This window comes from Crassostrea angulata, chromosome 3, assembly GCF_025612915.1.
Source record: "Crassostrea angulata isolate pt1a10 chromosome 3, ASM2561291v2, whole genome shotgun sequence".
In the NCBI taxonomy this organism is placed as follows: Eukaryota; Metazoa; Mollusca; class Bivalvia; order Ostreida; family Ostreidae; genus Magallana; species Magallana angulata.
In genome coordinates, this window is record NC_069113.1 from 45,638,254 (window position 1) to 45,659,798 (window position 21,545).

Here is a 21,545-nt window from a genome sequence, read left to right on the forward strand (position 1 = left end):
ACGATTTGACTTAAAATTTTCAAATTTTATTTTTGCGTTTTCAACGTTTATACTGATAAATATAGAAGTTTATAATGCTATGTCAAAATTTGAAATTCAAATATCAAGTTATAAGCAAGATACATAAGCAAGCTCAAATATTGTCATTTTTTACATATGTGTTGTATTTGTGTAAGCTTCACTCAAATGTATCTTTTTTTTGTTGACAATAGTATTTATGAAGATATTGAATTATAGTTTAAATTGTTTTTTACATGTCATATTGTCCATGACATGGTAATTCTCTACATTACATTTTTGTAAACAACTATAAGACTCGAGCTTTGTTTACATAACAATCAATTCTTACCTCTGTATCTCGCTTATAACTTGACCATTTAATATTTTGGTCAATCATTAAAATGCACAAGTAAACCATTTAATACATGTACATAAAAAATAAAAATAAAATTTTTGATCTCAAATCGTGTCCAAGTCCCTTTAATCGATTCAGAAATATAAACCAATGTTTTAGAAATCTGCTTCTGTGTTTTACGATGGCTACAGCGCTAGCTCACCAATCTTTTTAAAAGATAAGCTTGTTCAGACTCTTCCGTCAATATTGAAAATACAGGCGTTATGTGATGCGTAAAAAAGACAAAGACAATACGCATGGTTCAGGGGGAAAAGACCTAGTTATTCATTTAATCTGTCTGAAATCATGTCGCATAATGCAAAATATTATATTAAACGACTTTGCAAGAATGACACAACTGGTCTGACGAAAATACTGATTTTTTTGTCCAAATAATCCAATCCACACTTTGCAAAAGTTGTTCTCCTTTGCGGGGTCAACCCAAAGGTCAAAAGGGAAAAAACAACCTTTCCCTTCTTATTTGGGCGTCCTGTGAAGAAATCTCTTGGAATTTAATTTATTCCTTCGATGTGTGTGTTGCCCCGACTTGGGGCAATTCAAATTCACAGCGGAAACGTATTTCTAGTATTCAATAACGAAGTTACAACCCTCTAAACTACAAAGGCTACTGTGAGAAATATATGGGTTTTTCCCCACAGATGGCGGCCAAGGGACATAACTTTTGTAAAGTGTGGATTGGTCTATACAAGCACAGGTATAACTAATCAAAGCGTGTACAAGGAGTGCTGTCAGAATACTGCCTTAATTCCTCTGATATATCATCTTAACCTGTGCTAAAGCTTGTATTTGGACTTACGAAAAATATCGTACATTTGTAATAAAGGGAATTTCGCTTTTGTCAAATATTATCACCAAAAGAAAGAAATAGGCTCACTGAACAAAACACAGATGCATTAATGAGAATTTGTCACCGGAACAAAGTGTTATGCAGTGAAAATTTAGAGAAACTTGTTGACAACTTCAATCCAGATAGCAAGCTTACATCGGCCCGATGTTGGCATATGGTTGTATAGTCGGATATAAATCGCAGTTGGCAGGATTACATTGGACCAATATCGGACCAATAGCGGAAATATAACTGTTGGCGCAACGACATTGTTCCGATGTTGGACCAACATAGATGGGATACACACGTTGTACCAACGTTGGACCAACGTGAAAATGATCACTGTTGGCATTAATACGCTGTTCCACATTGATCCAACGAGCTCAAACTAACGAATATACATATTTAAAGCTATAAAATTTATATAGATATACCTGCATTCAGATATATAAATATATATATTATGTGTTTGATATCCGAAATGACATGTCATTAATTAAAAACAATCAAAAAATAAAGTATGACTGTATGATATTAAATTATAGCATCAATTAATTGAATTTAAAAAAAATGATCGTGTTTATTGTGTAGAAAACTCAAAATAAATTAAATTCAAATTATAAAGGTGTTTTGTGTTTATTTGAATTTACACTTGAATGTAAAGTGCATTTAAATATTTTGTTGAACTGCCACAAGTAACTTTTTTACACCGGTGACTGAACTGCTCCCGCCAAAAGAGAATGTGATGTGATATGTGACATCATCATTCTTACAATCTTTCAATCTGATGCTCTCTTTGAGAATGGCTGCCAGTAAAAAAATGTAAGTACCATTTTAAATAAATATATATATATATATGAAACTTCATGCATGGTTTGTTTAATTTTATACAACAATCACAGCTCTGATGCCTTTGAGTTGTTAGTTTTGTAAGATTATTTCATAATTATATGTACAATATTATAGACAGTTTTGAATATTATATCGATTATGTAGTTGTTAATAGTAAAGTAAATTGTACTTCTCAAAGTTTGAAGATTGGATATTATATATTTTAAATACAGTATCTAACGTTATACATACATTTTACAAATGAGTTGTTAAAACTGTTCCAATGCATATCCGTTGCAGGAGCAAATTGAATCTATATAAAATTCTCTAAAATCTGACAAGAATTAGCAGAAAACATTTTTCAAAATAAGTCTTGTTTTCAATTAAATATATATAGATTCTCGCAAGTGTACACTACAAAACATTTCATGCGCGCATCCATATAATTTCCACCGGGGGGAGGGGGGGGGGAGTTTACATATTTTCCACCGGGGGGGGGGGGGGGGTTAACATATTTTCCACCGGGGGGGGGGGGGGGGGGGGGTAACAGATCGAGAAATTTATGGTTAAGATGTTTTGTAATTTATTTTTACGGGTAGGGTTGTTCCAAGTTTTATTTCGGTATATATAAGGATGGTTCCCCGCCCCTTCCCCCTGGGGCGTTCTACCTCCTCCTTTAACCCCTCCTGGACTCCTTCCTCCGAGATCCATGTTTCTGCATATATGGGTCAGTTGTTTTAAATTGTCGATATGATAGATTAATCAGTATTTATGGCGAACCTTGTGAAAGAAATTTGTACATAATTTTAGGCGTTCTTCTTTCATTGTTCACGTCTTTAGCGTGTGACATGACGCATGCACCGGTTTTTATTTTTGAACAAAATAACGTTTAATGAAACTTGCATAATATTTAATAACATTTTTTTAATTGTTTGCATGAAATAACATGAACTGGTTGATGATATTATATCAATCTTGTTTTATAATTATAACAGGTAAAAAGCCATTCAACTACCACTGTATACGAATATATTTGAATATTAAAAAAAGGGCAAAAAATCATTAAAACCTACAAAATGACAGAGCATGTCTCATACTGGACAATAAGACGACAAACTAGAGCAAAGCTCGTGGCAAAGCCACGAGTAGGTCTTCCGTTGTTGCTGCGGGTTAAAAATATATGTAATATGGTGTCAAACGATTATAATGACTAAACTTTCAGTTCTGCTTTTGTTATAAAAACGTGTTGTGATTGAAAGCCTGTATATAAAATGTGTTTTGAACAAGACAGGAAGAAAATGTTTTAGGAAAACTATTTTTCGAACACAGTCTGTGTAATCGTTTCAAAAATTCTATAAAAAGTGAGATGTTTAATGGCGAGTTAAATTTTCAAAGGGTAGCACGCATTGTTATAAACAGTATGTACTCATGATTCATGTTAGGAATTGCAGTTTTTTTTAAAAAACCTAACCCGCCTACAAAACACGTGACCTTTTCTCTAAGATAACTTGTTTACAGTGAAACACGCTTATAACGAAGTCCCAGGGACGGCCAATTTAACTTCGTTATAAGCGTAATTCGTTATATCCGTCAAGTTTACAACATGAAATAGAGACTTGGGGAATGAAATTCACTTCGCTGTATGCGTCAATTCATTATAAGCGTGTTCGCTATAACCGTGTTTTACTGTATTTAAATCTTTCTAAATTTTTGAAGACTATTTGCAAGTTTAAAACTGTTACGTGCTGACAAAATTTAGTAATTAGTCAAAATTGATGGCATCTTTGAGATTTTCTACAGGGAAATGTGTGTCGTCTGATATTATTTAACAATACGAGTAGATTTGGACATTCAAAATAATATATAATCAGCTAAAAAAAAAAAGATGAGCGGGAGAATTTATGCAAAGGCGAGCATCTAAATTTTACACCAGATGGTGCTGTTTCATAGAGACACCGCTATGTAATGTGAATAAAATAACCTTATTTACAGAAATGAATATTACTTCTCTCGACGATGTAATAATATGCAAAATCCTTATTTTTATGTCAGTGGGTTGACTAATTAAAATTTAAAAAAAACTTCAATTGCGCTTGCGTAAATTGGAATTCTTGGAAGGAATTAGACAGTTCGTGTTAGAGAAATTCGAAGAAGTTATGAAACTGGTCAGTTTCTAGATCAAACTGTGCATTGATGTATTAAAAGACTATCATTGGTATCGTCTGTAGCCATGGTCTGGAATCCGTATGTGCAGTCATACATTGTATGTACATCGATACACCTATACCTCCTCACCTACAGCCATACAAATGAGGGTGCAACCTTCATATACACAAGCATATTAGTATTATAGTTCTGGAAACTATTTATCTTGTATTTTAATATATTGGGTATTCATTGTTCACCTAAAATAAGTATTCCACTGGCTGTAGCTAACCTTGTTAGTAAATTAAGTTGCATTACAACCTCATAATACACAACTTCAATTAAAAGTTGTTTTTTTAAATTAATTTCCATACAATTAGCAATAAATAAAATTCCCAATAACGCACATCTATCTCACTTAAGTGTAACTTTGAGAAGCGCATATATTTTTGGGAGGCAGATATGTCGCTATATTATAGTCTGCAAGTCAAGTGAATTATCATGGTCTTTCAAAGAAATAAGAAATCCGTCGACAGTTGCAGTACTTTGATGATTTCTATGGCGATCGACTGCATTGCATAATGTAGTCGTATTTCCCAAGAAAGAAATTGTCTTTGTCTTCAAACTTTTAGTTATAATATATCATGAATTATTATGTTCCTAACTATAAAAGTGTAGCGTGTTTAACAGGTTAATTTATTAGCCAAATTCTTAGGTTACGATTTCACATCTTTAATGTGAAGATGATTGACCTCGAATAATAGTCTTATTGTTTATAAAAGCACCCTTCCAACTGTTACTCAATTACATATGTTCTGAGTTGTGTGCGCTGAAGCGACACAAGATTTTCGGTCGCACGTGGCGATTGAATTAACACAGACTGGCCGAATAAACACACGGGTGGGAAAATAAAACACGTTGAGGAGAAAATGTTACACATGAGAAGAAGTCACCAAAAATGATTTTCGACAGATCTGGATATCTTTTCGCCAATTTAAAAAAATCCAGCGCGAGCACTTGTCAGAGGGGCGGGAGGAGGGGAGACACAGCACTGAGTTCGCTTCCACACTGAAACGAACAACCATGTAGAAAAACTACAGAGTGATTAATATGTGACTGATAGAATCTATTAATCTTAAGTTGTTAAAACTCATGTGAATATTCTTTTAAATAATCATCAAATGCCTCAATTCAGGACATTCTTTTATCGTGCTAGCACCTACTGCAAACATGTAACATGGAACTTTGATTATAATTTGATTTGATTTTTAAGCTTAATCAACTGTACAAGTAAAACAAATTTATTTATTTTCGTCTTAAATATATATAATAGTTGAAAACATACTAAAATATAGTTCTGTCCGTGCAAAATATGAAACATGAACGCGTGATAAGGTACATGTAGAAGAACACGAGCCGACCGCAGATCACTTGTCAACTCGCGCTGGATCTCCTCGGCCATGTGCGAGGGATGATCATCATTTAATATTTGGGGGGGGGGGGGTAAATTTTTTTAGATATACAAACCAACCATTAATTTATATCTGACTATGTTTCCGATTTGGAGTAATATCTTTCATCAATATTCAGTTACACTCAAATGTTTAATTAAATAAATACAAGATGGACAAACTTTTATAATATAAAATTAAAACAGTTCTTGTATTTACGGCTATATAAACTCAAACACGTTCATCTTAATCTTAGTGTGCGTCGCGGTGTGCGAATCCTGTGTATTAGATAACCGCTTACCGCTAGTAGTGCAGCCGTGGCTGATCTCCTCGGCCGTGGACGAAGGATAGATTACGTAAGGTACAACGCACAGACACGCACATCTCAGAACCCAGGAAGATTTGAAAAGTTTGCAGTGTAATGACCATGTTCTATCAAATAGAAGTTCTTTATTTTAAACTTAAAACCCACAATTGATCTATGTCTGATATTGCTTTAGATTGAGAATGACATTGCTTTTATTAATTAACTGAACGATTTCTTAATTGACACCCAATCGTTTAGTCCATAAACTTTTATGTGTAATCAAAACTACCACAATTTTTGAGTTTGCGATTAAATAAACTCATTTGTGAGAGACGCAACTCTCGTGTATTAGATAACCGCTGACCGCTAGGTAGCCCAGCCGCGACCATGGTGACCGATTTTCTCGACCGCGGGCGAGGGAGAGTTTCGTTAACTTGGCCAAATTGCCGCGAGTATTGGTCAACACGTATTACTTTTTACCCGAATATTATGCAATACCCGAACACAAAAACAGTTTGATGAGATCAATAAAGTCACAAACAACATTTTTTGCAGCGACGCCCATATCGAAAAATTTACCGTTTTAGAGTTATGAAGCAAAGACTTTTAAGGGATCTAGACCCCTCATTTTAGGGGCTAGCCCCTTTTTTATGGTATCAAATCAAAGCTCTTTATATTCTGCACAACTTTTATTCTATATGTGTCTAGAAAAAATTTACAACTAAAAAGTTATTGAGCAAAGATATAAGCAAAATTTAACATTTTTTGAAACATAAATTTCGATGTAATTTTTTAAGCAGTATACGTGTGTTAATCAAACATGTAAAACTAGGAGGACAACGTTCAAGATGTCTACATTAAAGATTTGTAAATTAAAACTACTTGCTACGGATCTACTCGGAGCCTTTGCAGGTACACGAGACCCACTAAAAAAATATTCAAAGGAAAATAACTCAAAACCGGAAGTAGCGATTTCCCCATATTTTTTGCTATAGTAAGCTATTGTCATTTACAATAAACCCTGAAAATTTGAATAAAATCTAATGACAAACAAGCGAGATATTACAGTTTAAATAAACGTCTAGAAGAAAAAGAAGAAGAAAAATAATAATGAAGAATTTCCAACAGAATCAGCACAAGGTCTTCCGTTGGAAACGGAAGACCTTAATTAATGCTAATGTTGATAGACATATTGCGTCTTTAGAGAGCGAGCAACAAATACATGTAGATTTTGATGAATCTTTTTTAATGAAAATCGGAGGGATTTTACTGAAAATTTGGCACAAAATGTCAATAGAGCTGATTCTAGAATTAATTCACAACCAAATTTGTCTATAGACTTAGAAAATGTTCATCCTAGTGTTGATATTGAAACATACTATGATGGAAATGAAACATATCTGAATTCTGAAGACATAGAAAGAAACATGACATATTTGTTATCAGATACTGATTCAGAAAGTTCAGATGAATGTAGGGAGAATTTACACGAAAGCTTGAGAGTGGGCTATAAAAAACAATATACCAAATATTTCACTCGGAGATTTGCTTAAAATTTTTAGACCGTCGAATCCAGATCTGCAAAAAGATCTTAGAACACTTTTATGTACAGAAACTAGTTACAATATAATGAAAATATGTGGTGAATATTTTCACTTTGGACTATCTGAAAGCATGACAAAGTATATTAAAAACTTACCCACGTCCATTCATGAAACTGATATCTATCTGAAACTTCAGATTAATATTGATGGTCTACCTCTGTTCAGAAGTTCTCAGCATCAATTTTGGCCGACTCTTGCTATGTTCAAAAATGACGATAGCAAAAAACCATTTATTATCGGCATTTTTTCTGGAACCAAATAATTTGCACGATTATTTAAGAAATTTTATTCAAGAATACGAAGAACTTAGAACTAAAACTTTATCTTTTGAGGGGAAGAATATACATTTGGTAATTCATTCTGTCATTTGTGATGCACCTGCCCGTGCATTTGTCAAATGTGTTTAATCATTTTCTGGCTACCATGAATTTTGTAATTTGTTAATTATCTGATTAAGTCTAATTGAAAATAACCTCCTTCTGCGAGAAAAAAGGTTTTAAAAAAATAAATTGGAGTTATTCCCCTTTTTTTCAGAACAGTATGTTTGCACATTGTTAAATATACTTTGCATGAAAAATTATTTCAGTCTAAATTTCAATGAAGCCATCTGATAAAAAAATGGAGATAGCATTAACACAACATATAAAACATATAAAATTTATACTGTAGCCTGACTTTATATTTTCTTTCCCTTTCTTTTAAAGGATCATATGATCAAGCCAGAAGGAAGTTAGCATTGGCAGAGTTAACTTCAGACCTCCAAACTGATGACGAAAATACAACAAGCAAAAGAGTCGCATGGTAACAGATGCTTCAGATTAAACCAAAAAATATTATAGAAAAAAAATCCACTTTTTTTTATATTATGATTCTTAAGGTGGTATATAAAGGACGTTTGTTGATATTTTTGTGGATGAAATGCATTATAATTTCACTGGTTTTGATTTTTAAGTTTTACAAAATCAACCAAAAATATGTTTTAAATATTTTCAGAAAAAAATTAAAAATCTCATGTAGGGTTTGAATTCATCACTTACAGATTCTTAGTGAACACTCTAAACGATTCTGTTATACTGTTAGATGACTTTAAAATTACAGTTAATTTTGACATTGATAGTATTTCACATCGGGACACGTCCCATACCACCTGAAATTAAATTAATAACTTTATAACTAAATACATGTAAACCTATATTATAGCCCGAACCCTCGATATGAATCAGGGACGGAAGAGAGTGAAGAAGAAGACGTATCTTCGCGGCCAAAAAAGGCAAGGAAATCTCCACCTTTACCTCCCCCTCCACCCCCAGTGATTAGTTTGCAGAAACCAACGACACCACGATCATCAGAAAGGACCGGAGCATGTCCATCAGTAGCCCCAAGTTGCCTATCGCCTTTACCAGCTACCGGTGGCAGCAAGTGCAACTCCATCAACATCTGGTTCTTCAGCTCTGCCATCTCTCTTTGACAGAACCCCTGACAGAAACATCGGGGCATCTGGTGATTTATCTCATAAAAAAAGAACTCTAGAAACCGAAAAGACCCTGTTGTTTAACAATCTATATATAGTTAGAAATCATGATTTATTGTTTTGAAGTTTTTGTTATGAAGTTAATAACTAGTAATAGTACAAATACATAAGATATGTATAAAAAAAAACTGTGGAAAATATGGAACATATACATTTTAAAGAGAAATTCACTAAAAAAAAGTGTACAGGCAGACAGCATCAATCTTCGAGCTGTGGGATGGGGGGCACAAAAAAACTTGCACCACCTCCATCCCCTTCTAAATTCTCTATATTCTTCTATCCTTAAATTCATCAGCCAAAAAAAAAAAGGTTGGTGTAATGTATTAGAGAGAGAGTAAGAAACACGTCTGTATGGTTTGCTAACTATTTATTAAGTGAAGTGATATTTCATATGATAACAGATGTTGGGATTGTACATAGATTTACCCGTGAGAACATGGGCAGTCAGAGAGCGCTTAATAGCTTGAATATAAACACATAAATAAACACATCTCAGGAGTTGGTTTTAAATGTTTGGACATTACATCCCTCCCTTTCTTCAGAATGGAGCACATGTTTAAAATAAAATTCATTAGACCTAATTCAGTATTGCAATTTTTTCTTGTTTGATTGAAACACAAAAGTTTATTCAGAATATCACCGTCCTTTCTAAATACTACACTAAAACTAATACATATCTAAGTATGTTTATAATTGAGGGGATTATTATGCCCCTTTACATCTATTAGAGCACTATTTACACAAGTAGTCTTCTAGGTACGATGGTGGTTTGCGTACGCGTGTTGACCGTCTAGGTTCCTGCTGTGCCGGCGGCTGCGGGTTAATGACGTCTTCACACAGGTCATCTGAGGTCTCAGCTGGCTTATCGCATTCCGTGTTAATCTTCTTATAGAACGACGCGTCTCTGGTTATTTCTTTCTCTTCTGTTTTCGCAGTAATCATGGACCCATGTTGTTTAATTACTGTGTACGGCTGTGGATTGTACGGAGTTGATAATTTATCCGTTTTCCGTTGTTTGACCAGGACTTGATCTCCTATCTGTAATTTATGTTGTGTTGCCTTTCGTTTTTCATCAGCATATTGTTTCATTTGTTCTTTTCGTTTCCACTCATTGTCTTGGATTACTTTCTTATTCACTGCTGGCGGGATGATCTCTGGAACACGAGTTTTTAATTTTCGTCCTAGCAGCAATTCTGCTGGAGTCGCGTTGGTAGTCGAATGAGGTGTGGCTCTATAATTTCTAAGGAAGTTGTAAAGTTCTTGTTTCCAGCTCCGATGTTCGCTATGTGCTGCTCTTATTGCCTTTCCTATAGTCCTCATAAATCTCTCTGCTTCTCCGTTCGCTTGAAGCCACAACGGGGTTATTTTTCGATGCTTGAATCCTAGATGGTTAGCAAATTCTTTAAATTCGGATCCATTGAACGGTGGACCATTGTCGGTTTTAACGACGTCTGGGATTCCAAATAAAGCAAATACGCTATCGAGTTTTGGTAACACTGCTTTTGCCGAGATTTTTGACAGAATTTCTATGACAGGATATCTTGAGTAATCGTCAATCACAACCATTAGGTACGATCCATTCGGAAATGGTCCACAGAAGTCCATACTCACTTCTGACCATGGTCGTGTTGGTAGCGGTGACATTTTCAGTGGCTCGCAATGCCTTCCAGGAACAGATGCTTGGCACGGGATACATCGCTTACAAAATTCTTCAACCTTTTTGTCTATGTTGACAAACCAAACCTTTTCGCGGAGGAGTTGTTTGGTTCTCACGATTCCCTGATGACCCTCATGCGCTAATTGTATTACGGTATGTTGTAATGTTTCTGGGATGATGATCCTGTTTTCGACCAGTAGGACATAATCGTTCCCATCTTGATAAATGGTCATCTCGTTTTTTCTGCGTATTAAAGTGTCAATTACTTTGTATTTGAATGAACATGGTGACATTTGTTTTCTATTTTTGATCGCATCAATAACATGTTGAAGTGCCGAATCCTTACGTGTTTCTTCGGCGATTTTCTCTAAAGTGAGTGCTTTTGGGACTGCATTTTCTGTAACGTAGTTTACATACTCTTCTGCAATGCTTGATAGTTCTGGTGTCGATCGTTTACATGGATGTCTCGACATGTAATCTGCTGCATTTGATTTCCCCGGTTTATACTGAACTGTAAAGCTGTATGGTTGAAGCTTTAGTCTCCATCGTTCGATCCTTGCTGGGGGTTTTGAATTTGGGTTGTTGAAGATGGACTCTAGCGGTTTATGGTCACTAATGATTTTAAATTGGTTTCCAAACAAGTATAAATGAAAATGTTCACAGCCCCAAACAACAGCTAATGCTTCTCTTTCAGTTTGGGAGTATCTTGTTTCAACATCATTTAGCGCTCGGCTCCCGTATGATATGACTTTCCCATCTTGAGTTAATAACGCTCCTAATCCTAAGGGACTAGCGTCTACAATCATTACAGTTTGTTTTGTTGCATCAAAGTAAGCCATTACTTTGTCACTTGTGAGATCACGTTTGAGTGTCTCAAACGATTCCTGTTGATTCCTTCCCCACTCAAAATTAACATTGTTTTTGGTGAGGTCCCTCAATGGTGCTGTAATGGTTGAATAATTTGGTATGAATCTCCCGACATAGTTGGTCATGCCCAGGAAACTTCTTACCTCGCTTACATTCTTGGGAATTTCCGCTGTCTTTATAGCATCAACCTTCCGTGGATCTGCTGATATTCCATTGGCACTAAACACGTATCCATAGAACTCAAGCTGTGACTTGTTGAATTCACACTTATCCTTATTCAATGTTAGATTTCTTTCAGATAGCCTCTTGAATACAGCTTCCAGGTTTTTGTCATGCTCGAGCTGATTTTCTCCAAACACAATTATATCATCACTGATGTTGCGGACACCACGCAGTCCTTCCAACGCAGTACTGAGTGTATTCTGAAATACTTCAGCAGCGGACGAAATTCCAAAGCTGAGTCGCTTGTATCGACGCAATCCTACATGAGTAGAGAATGTTGTGATATTGCGTGATTCCGGATGTAACTCGAGTTGATGATAGCCTGCATTAAGATCAAGCTTGGAAAACACTCTAGCACCGTTAAGATCCAAGATCATGTCGTCAATTGTTGGGGTTACGTGCCTTTCCCGCTGAATGGCTGTGTTCGCTTTACGCATGTCAACACAAAGTCTAATTTCACCAGGCTTTTTGGGTTTTGGTGCGACAACAATTGGTGGCACCCACGGTGTTGGTCCTTCTACTTTTTCGATTATGTCAAGCGCTTCTAACTTCTTTAGTTCTTGTTCTACCTGTTTTCGAACATGGAAGGGTATTCGTCTATGTGGTTGCGTTACTGGTTGTATGTTTCTGTCGATGTGGAGTTGAATTTGTTTATTCTTTAGTTTTCCGATTCCATCAAACACTGATGGGTACTTTTTACACAGTTTCTCAATTTTGTTTTCGCATACGGTGGTCGCAATTCTTGGTACAATCTGCATCTCGATGCACGTATCGTATCCTAGTATGCAGCCATAATTTCCTTTGGCAACATAAACTTCAGCTGTTCCGATTTTCTTTTCATTTTCAATCGTTGCTGTGAATTTTCCAATCATTTCAAGCTTTGTATTTGATCCATACGCAACAACAGGATTATTGGCTTTCCTCAGTTTTACTTTACCCCTTATTTTTCAAATGTTTTCTCGTCAATTGCGTTGATGCTTGAGCCTGTGTCAACAAGTACTGTCACGGGGATTCCGTTGATTTCAACTTTTATTTGTGGTTGCTTATATACAGAGTTAATCTGACCCAGTCCAAAAACGTATTCTTCAGATTCACTTTCGGAGTCACTGTACTTGGCGGCTTTATCCAGTTGCTTGATTGATTTAGAAGTAGAATGCGGTTTCTTCTTTGATTGACACACTGAAGCATAGTGATCAGGCTTATGACATGAATTGCATGTTTTACCTCGGGCGGGGCATCTTCCATTCCGGTGAGGATATGATCCTCCACAAAAATAGCACTTGTCATTTGGTCGTGCGTCCTTGTGATGCGGCGTTCTGTGTTTCTTCTCAAGGAATTTGGGTGCGTTTCTGCGTTTCCTTATCGCATTGACATCATTTGTGGATTTGTCCGATTTCTCAATTTCGCTTGCTTGTCTGTCTGAGATTTCCATAGATCGCGCTAGCTTCAGTAAATCGTTCAGACTCATGTCTTCCCTTAATGCACGTCTCCTCCACCTCGTTGAGTTGCATCCCTGAATGATTTGAGACTTCAGCTCCTTGTCATTTGCGGCGAATTCGCATGTTAATGATAATTGCCTAAGCCTAGTGTGAAACGTATCTATGCTCTCCCCTGCTTCCTGTTTCGCCTGTCTAAATGTATAAATTTCGAATTCTGCATTTTTGTTTGGCGCAAAGTACTCCGTAAGTTTGGCTACAGCGGTGTCGTAGTCGTCTCCGGTGTCGGGTAGAGTTTCAAAAATTTCATTCACTTCCTCTCCAGCATAGTGTAGAAGTAACGCTCTTTGTCTCGGTTTGTCGTTTTTAACGCCCATTGCGAGAATAAGATTGTCTAGTCTTAACTTCCACTTTTTCCAACGAATGTCAGGTGCATTTTCATGCACAGAAAACGGTGGGAAACTTGGTAATGATGACATGATGAATATACCACAAGTGTTCTACACGGTAGTACTAAATGTCCAAGTATCACCAAGGCATCCTCGTCGCCATTGTAATGTATTAGAGAGAGAGTAAGAAACACGTCTGTATGGTTTGCTAACTATTTATTAAGTGAAGTGATATTTCATATGATAACAGATGTTGGGATTGTACATAGATTTACCCGTGATAACATGGGCAGTCAGAGAGCGCTTAATAGCTTGAATATAAACACATAAATAAACACATCTCAGGAGTCGGTTCTAAATGTTTGGACATTACAGTTGGGTGAAATCGAAAAGCAATTGACTAAATATAATAACCCCCCCCCCCCTTTATCAATTTACATGTAAATGGCCCTTTTCTCTTCCTGCTTAATATACAGTGTACATGTACATGTAATTATAGAATTGTATTGATGTACTATATGCACACTGTGAAAAAAAATTGTTTACAATCTATGAATTGTTGATGATAATGTTCACCGTTTCTCTTATATTTATATTAATTCATCTTTAAGCCATGGATAGGAAACTCCTCACTCAAATTGAGGAAATAAAGGTCAAGGTCAACCTAAATACCAAACTGCTGCATGCCCTGATGAGGAAAATTGACAATATTGGAAGTTCCTGTACAGAGAATAACACTGAGCTGCTAGACCAGACTTTTCCTCTGGTCACACGGCAAGATATCCATAACTTAGAAAGCAGATTAGATGAGGAACTTAAAGGAAACCTGGTAGGTTTCATTTCTTCATTGTTATAGAAAAACTTAAAGTCTTAAATCCAAAATTAAATTTAATAAAAGTCACTGTTAAGATCTTTACTCGGGTCCCACCGTCACCAAAATTTCCAATTCTTCAACTAAGGTTAAAACTCAGACTTGAGGCTGGGTACTGACTTGAGGAAACTTGGTGACAGTGTGTCAGGAGCTATTAAACTTAGACGAGTTTACTTTTGATCTCAGTCTCACTATTTCAGTGTTTTCCCTAAGAACCGGCCGCCGGCCAAATTGACCGCTTCAATTCATAGAAATGCCGGTTAAAAATCCTTAAATTAAAAAAATAAAAAAGCGAAAGTTTCGTTGTGTTGATAAATCTAACCGTACACGAACTCGACGAAGTACGACTTGATTTAAACGAATGTATCCCGATCCCGATTAATAAAAGGCATTTAATATGGCGGAGAAAAGGCAGCAGAAGTTGGAAGAAATATTTTCTGGAAAGAGGCCGAAAAATTCTTCGGGTTAGTGAATGAACAGTGATGTATTATTTTTGTTACACATTTACATTATCAGTTTGTGAAGTTGTGGCTTACAGAATTTCAATGACTCCGAGTCGGATGTTCTTTCTATGTTTGCGTGATATGAATATTTATTTTTCCAACAAATCGAATTATTGTTTTCTCTTTTCCTGTTGTAATTGTGAAGTATATTCAAGCATTCTGTTATATTTCACATCTTACGATGTATGGGTTGGGTTTACAGTTTGTAATTAGCATGCATGTATTGTTTATTCTGTAATAATTCAGTTTGTTTTATTTGTTGAAGTTTTCGATTTATTTTCAGTTGTCGAAGATCTTGAATTATGGTATTAGTTCTTGTTGGCGGTAATATACTACATGTAATATATTTTACTTTAAAATAATAAATTTCAATATATCTATAATAAAAACGAGAAATGTATATACTTGTTATGAAACTCACAATAGATATTGACATAAAACCAAACTTATAAAAATCTTTTGAGTCCTGATGAAGAATTGTTGATTGAATATATTTTCAAAGTAGATGAATATTTGTTATAGCCCTATTTTTAGTAACTAAAGTACATGTTATTGTAAAATAATTAATTTAATGTTCTCCTTTATTTTAGGAAAATCAGATTGTTCAACAACACTAGAGAGTGAAAGTTCTTTGTGCTCTGGATCTTCATATGGTAATGCTCCGACCCATGTTGATATGTGATAATGGTACTAAAGTTTGTGTTTTGAAATGAATTACTTATAAAAAAAAATCTCAATTTTAGGAAATCAAGCTCCTTCACTGAATTCGACTCAACTCTGGTCACCAGAGCAGTGTGTCAAAAATATTAAAGATTTATTTGATTCGGATAAAACAATTCACTCATGTTACTTGTGCAGTAAAAAAGGTTGCACTAATACTTGCACTAAAAGTAAATTTCAACATGCTTGGCTTTCGGCAAAGAATTGGTGGCTATTGTATATAGAAAATGAAGGCATGTACTGCATTGTATGTAAAACCCACAACATGAAGCATCCCAATAATCAAAGAGAAACTTTCTCTGGGACACCCAGTGTTAGGTTTAAAGTGGATGCATTGAACACACACAGCAAATGCAAACTACATAGTGCAGCAATAAAAAGTGAAATGATTCAAGAAGTTTCTTATTTTCATCAAGAAGTGACAAAAAAGAGAGAAGTAGAATCCAGTGTCTTACAGATGGTGTTTTCATCAGCATATTTTCTAATGAAAGAATTCATTGCAAATAAAAAACTACTTCCATTATTAGACTTTATGCAAAAAACTTGTGATGTTGAAGCGTTGAGATATTTTAATCACAGCTAGGTGTCAGATGGAAATATTCAGCACCATTGGACAGACAGTAAAGAAGGAAATTATTAAGAAGGCACAAAAAGTTCAAGCTTTTGGTCTAATGACTGATGAAGCCACAGACATCTCTGTCACTGAAAATCTTGTTACTTATATTCAATTCTACTGCCAAGACACTGGAAAAGTAGAAACTTTTTTCCTTTCATGTCAAGATGTATTAAAAAAACACAGGAGTGCAAACTCAGAAGCTATAACATCTTTGATACTCGAGGAGCTGAAGAACTGTGAGTTGGACACTAAAAAGTTGACAGGACTTGTGACAGATGGAGCGTCAGTCATGGTTGGCAAGAGATCAGGTGTTGCAACACGTCTGAAAGAGGAAAACCCTTTGCTCATTAATATTCACTGTATCTGTCACCGACTTGCTTTATCCTGTACAGACACAAATGAATCAATTAAGTACATAAAAACTGTTGAAACAATTTTGAGACAATTATGGCAATTTTTTGAGAACTCACCAAAGAGAATGGCAGCATACTTAAAAGTGCAAACTGATATGAAAAACATAATGTTAGGAGAGGAAGCCAAAAAGTCAGTAGGCAAGCGCTTGAAAAAAGCATGTAGAACAAGATGGCTTAGTTTTCAGGCGGCTGTGGATGCCATTGTGAGTGACTATGAGTCTGTGCTACAAACACTTTCTCAGATGGATGATGATGCAACAGCTTGTGGTCTGTTGAAAAAGATGAGGTCTTTCCAGTTTTTAGGTGCTCTCAACATTTTAAAGGACATTCTTCTTATCCTTGCACAACTTTCCAAATATTTTCAGAAGGATGTCATCAGCTTTTCTGCAATTAACCCTGCAGTAAAAATGACCAAGGACAAGATAAAAGAGATACAAGAAACAGAGGAGCCCTTGGAAAAGTTAAAAGTCGATGCTGACTCTTTTACAAACATGTGTGGAGATATCAAGTGGAATGTCAGAGATTCAGAATATCTTCACAAACTGCTGACCAACTACACCAATGCATTAATTGAAAATATTGATGCCAGATTCAATGACAGTATGAAACTTTTGTCTGCATTTCAGATATTGGATCCAACACTTGTACCACTGCCAGATGATATTGGTTTTAAGGAATATGGCAAGCAGGCCATTCTGGTAATTGCAAAGCATTTCTACCCAAAAGAGGGCAAAGATGAAGTTGAAACGGATAAACTGAAAATAGAATGGGAAAAGATGAAGTACTATGTTGCAGAAGTTGTGTTGCCCAATATGCCAGATGAAGTTAAATCAAATTGTACTAGTACAACTCCAACAGACTGGTTTATTGATCATCTTCTAAAACCTCAAATGAAGCATTTTTATCCCAAGTTAGCATACATTGCAGAGGTAGTGTCAGCTCTTCCTGTTAGTAATGCATGGCCAGAGAGAGGGGCAAGCACTCTTAAAACAATTAAGACAAAGCAAAGGAATCGACTCTCCCAATCTATGCTTGAATGCCTCATGCAAGTTTCAATAAATGGACCACCCTGTGAAGAAGCAGAAGACACAATAATTAAGGAATCAGTGAATGTTTGGTGTGCATCCAGAAACAGAAGAAGATTACCTAAGAAATCCTCAAATGATAATCTAGCTCATTTGACATAACCAAATTCTGAATCAGATGTGACTTACACATCAGAAATTGGGGTCCAGACAAACCCAGTTATTTTAGCAGACAATATCTCAGACTTAAAAATCAAGTGCAGTATGCTGTAAAAATGTTAAATCTTGATGCATCAGCATGTAATTATTCAAATTCGAATAGCTCAGATGAAGATTAATTATCCATTTTAATCCAAATCTAAAGAATTACATGCATCAAGATTTAACATTGATTTTATGAAGTGAAATAATAAAGAAGAAAAGTAAATTTTCAGTGGTAATTTATTTTATTTCATTTTGTTATGCTTGTCATCTAGTAAAATGTTGGATCAATAAGTTTTTATGGCAATAGATTACCTGCAGCTGCATGTGCAATTCTAAATAATACCTATAGCAATTGAACATATAAAATTGACAGTCATATTGATTTGATGCCAAAAAAAATATTGAAAAATACTATTATTTTTAAAAATATAACAAACTTTTAAGATTTTTAATCTGTTGGAAGATGCCTAAATTTCAAATTGTATCTGCCCTGAGAGCTCTCCTAAGTGAAATGACCTAAAATCAATTTCGGCCGGAGGGCCTTCGCCCCCCTGGTCCCCCCACGAGGGCTTTGCCCTCGACCCACAAGGGGGCCTAGGCGGCCCCCTTGACCCCCGGCCTCCTAAAATGAGATTCTAGCCTTTTACTTTCAAATAAATGGAAAACACTGTATTTTAGCATATGTTCCTTTGGTAAACACAATACTTTAATCAAAAGTGAGCCCGTCTAAGCTTTCTAGCCCTGAGCCTGTAATGGGTTTTGCAATACAAATTGTTACGTTTCCGGTAATTTTGTCATCAAGTACATGTTAACATATTTATTATTTACATTTTTAGATCAAAATACTGAGTGGAATCGGAGGAGAAACCCTGAAGGCAACAGTTAGAAGATTACTAACATATATGATAAAAAATGACCTTGCTAAGCAAATCAATTGGAAGGGGAAAGGAGATAAAATTGCTTTTTCCACCTGTTAAAGGACCTACTGATAAGTAAGTTTCAAGAAGTATAAGCTTGTGGGTTGTTTAATTATTCAAGAGGACACAAATTGAATGTAGATAAGATTCTATTTTAAAATAAGAAAGACAATATAGCTGATAAATATGTACTTGTACTTGTACACTGCAATTTATATCATTTGTTACCAATGTTTGAACCAATAATCGGAAGCAAATGTATTTAAAAACATTTTGTTGTTAAACGATTTTCTCTATCACGGTATGAATCAATATTATCTGTACAGACTGTATGGTTTTTTATTTTAATCAATTTTTACAGAGGCAGTGCGCAAAAACAGACTTTGCACCTTGGCAACAGAATCGGAGATAGGAAGCATCACAAAAGAGTGGTTTAGGTATGCTGCAGACAGGGAAGGGGGGAGAAAATTGAGAGAAGAGAAAAAAAGGGCAAGAGAGGCGGCGGTGGAACAAACCACAGATGACGAGGACCACGGATCCTAATTTATGAACATGTTGCAGCTAGAGCAATGGAAATAAATTTGATATTTGATAATTGGAGTTCTTTGTTTTTTCTTTGTCTTTTAAACAAATCTAATGAATAATGTAATAAGTAAGTTTGATTTAAAGTATATACATTATATACTCTTCATCATCATGGAGAACAATTCATAAAATTGATTCTTTGAAACAAGAAAATCTATGGACAAATCATTTGCTCCCAACTGCATTGGGCCAACATGGGGCCTTTATAGTGCCAACAGAAGATCTATCATTTTACAACAATGGGCCAACGTAACGCCAACTAGTTGGTGCAATGTTGCGCCGATCAGCTAACTTATCACTAATTCGACAGTGGGCCAACGTTACGCCAACTTGTTGGTGCAATGCTGCGCCGATGAGCAAAATTATATTGGTCCAAAGTTATTTTCCGACATTGGGCCCACATAAATGATAACACTGGCCCAACGGTGGGCCAATATAAGCTTGCTATCTGGGAAAAGATTAAGAAAAAGAAAATTACAAATGAAGAATTGTGTGTGATGAAAATTTGTTATTTTTATAGGAAATTAAAAAGGTTATATACACATATGTATTATATTTTGCACTCAATAAGGTTTAAAAGCAATATTATTAATTTTTCCCCAACTGTTGAAAATGTCGATGATTTTTTCCAAATGTAAAGGTCCAGGCCCCATTTGAAAAATGCAGAAAAATCACTGCGTATTATTGTTTATTTATACTACAGTTAATTTTATTACACAAAAGCTCTACAGCATGTCAACCTCCAGTAACTACGATCTCTTACTTTTAGCGTGCATTAAATCTTAATTGTATTGTAATTTTTAAAACAACATTACCACGTGTGATAATTTAAACCACTTTATTACATGTATTAGAAATAAAACGGTTTTGGGGTATTCGTGTCGTGTCCCAAAAATCGGAGATTTATATCGTGCCAACGCCTACATTGGCCACAAAATAAGAAAGTATATATAGCTGTATATCTTGTCTTTAGACTTCTACAATTACAATCGTATTTTACCGATAGGTATGTATATTCATTATTTAAACAGGACGTGATAAAAATAACAAGGGCATCGCAAAGCGGAGCATCCCCTCGCGACATGAATTGTTGTAGGGGGAAATGGGTGTTGCTAAAACGCGGAACGGAAAACATCATATTACGTTTATTGCTTTAAAAGGGTATAGACTGGCCAGAAACGATTTACTTTGTATCATGTATTCATATCTAATGAATGATTATCAACATGTGGCCGTCTTACTGATATTTTTATTAGTTCAGTACGAAACGGAAAAAATCAAATGTATACGAATTGTGAAATACTAACATGATTAAACGAGTAAATTAGCAATAAATATTTTACTTATTTTTCTTATATGGTACATGTATTGCTGGCGTAACGTACACAGTTAGTGAAATCGTTTCATGTGTTTTCAGAGTATTTTTATATTTCAAATATGTTGTATATACTTTGAACATTGAATTTTCGGTGTTCTATACGATCTCAAATCATACCGACGATATACAGACCCTGAAACGTACTACTACACCAAAAAAGCGTGCGACTTTCGTGCGAGAAACGTTTCGTGTAAACCGTTTAGCGTTTCGTGTAAACCGTTTAGCGTTTCGTGTGAATCGTGAAGCGTTTCGTGTAAACCGTTTAGCGTTTCGGGCAAAGCGTGCAGCGTTTCGGGCAAAGCGTGTAAATCGTTTCGGGCAAAGCGTGCGAGAACCGTGTGAAACGTTCATCAGATTTCATTCGGAACTCTCTGACAATTTAATTGTTTTAAATAAGAGCTCGTGTTAAACATCACTTTAAACTGTTTGTGATTGGCAAAACTCCTTTGAGATATTCTTGTGAAAAAAATCTACATGTAAAAGAAATGATATACTTATCTTCTTACAAAATTGAATTAAGTTTTAACAAACAAAAGAAAAGTACGCGTATTAAAAGAAGACTGAGACTATTCGGCTGTTTTCAACCAGTACACATAATCTCGGACATCGGGTAGACCTGCACCTGGCTGAAC

General features: G+C 35.4%; 1 long non-coding RNA gene and 1 pseudogene across 1 annotated transcript; both read left to right on the top strand.

Annotated features, from left to right (window-relative positions):
* Positions 1 to 2,705: 2,705 nt before the first annotated feature.
* Positions 2,706 to 19,493, top strand: LOC128176922 (uncharacterized; annotated as a pseudogene).
* Positions 15,029 to 16,131, top strand: LOC128178616 (uncharacterized). The gene is made up of 3 exons (XR_008242977.1): positions 15,029 to 15,393; positions 15,646 to 15,708; positions 15,799 to 16,131. It is a non-coding gene; the product is annotated as an uncharacterized LOC128178616 (long non-coding RNA).
* Positions 19,494 to 21,545: the final 2,052 nt, after the last annotated feature.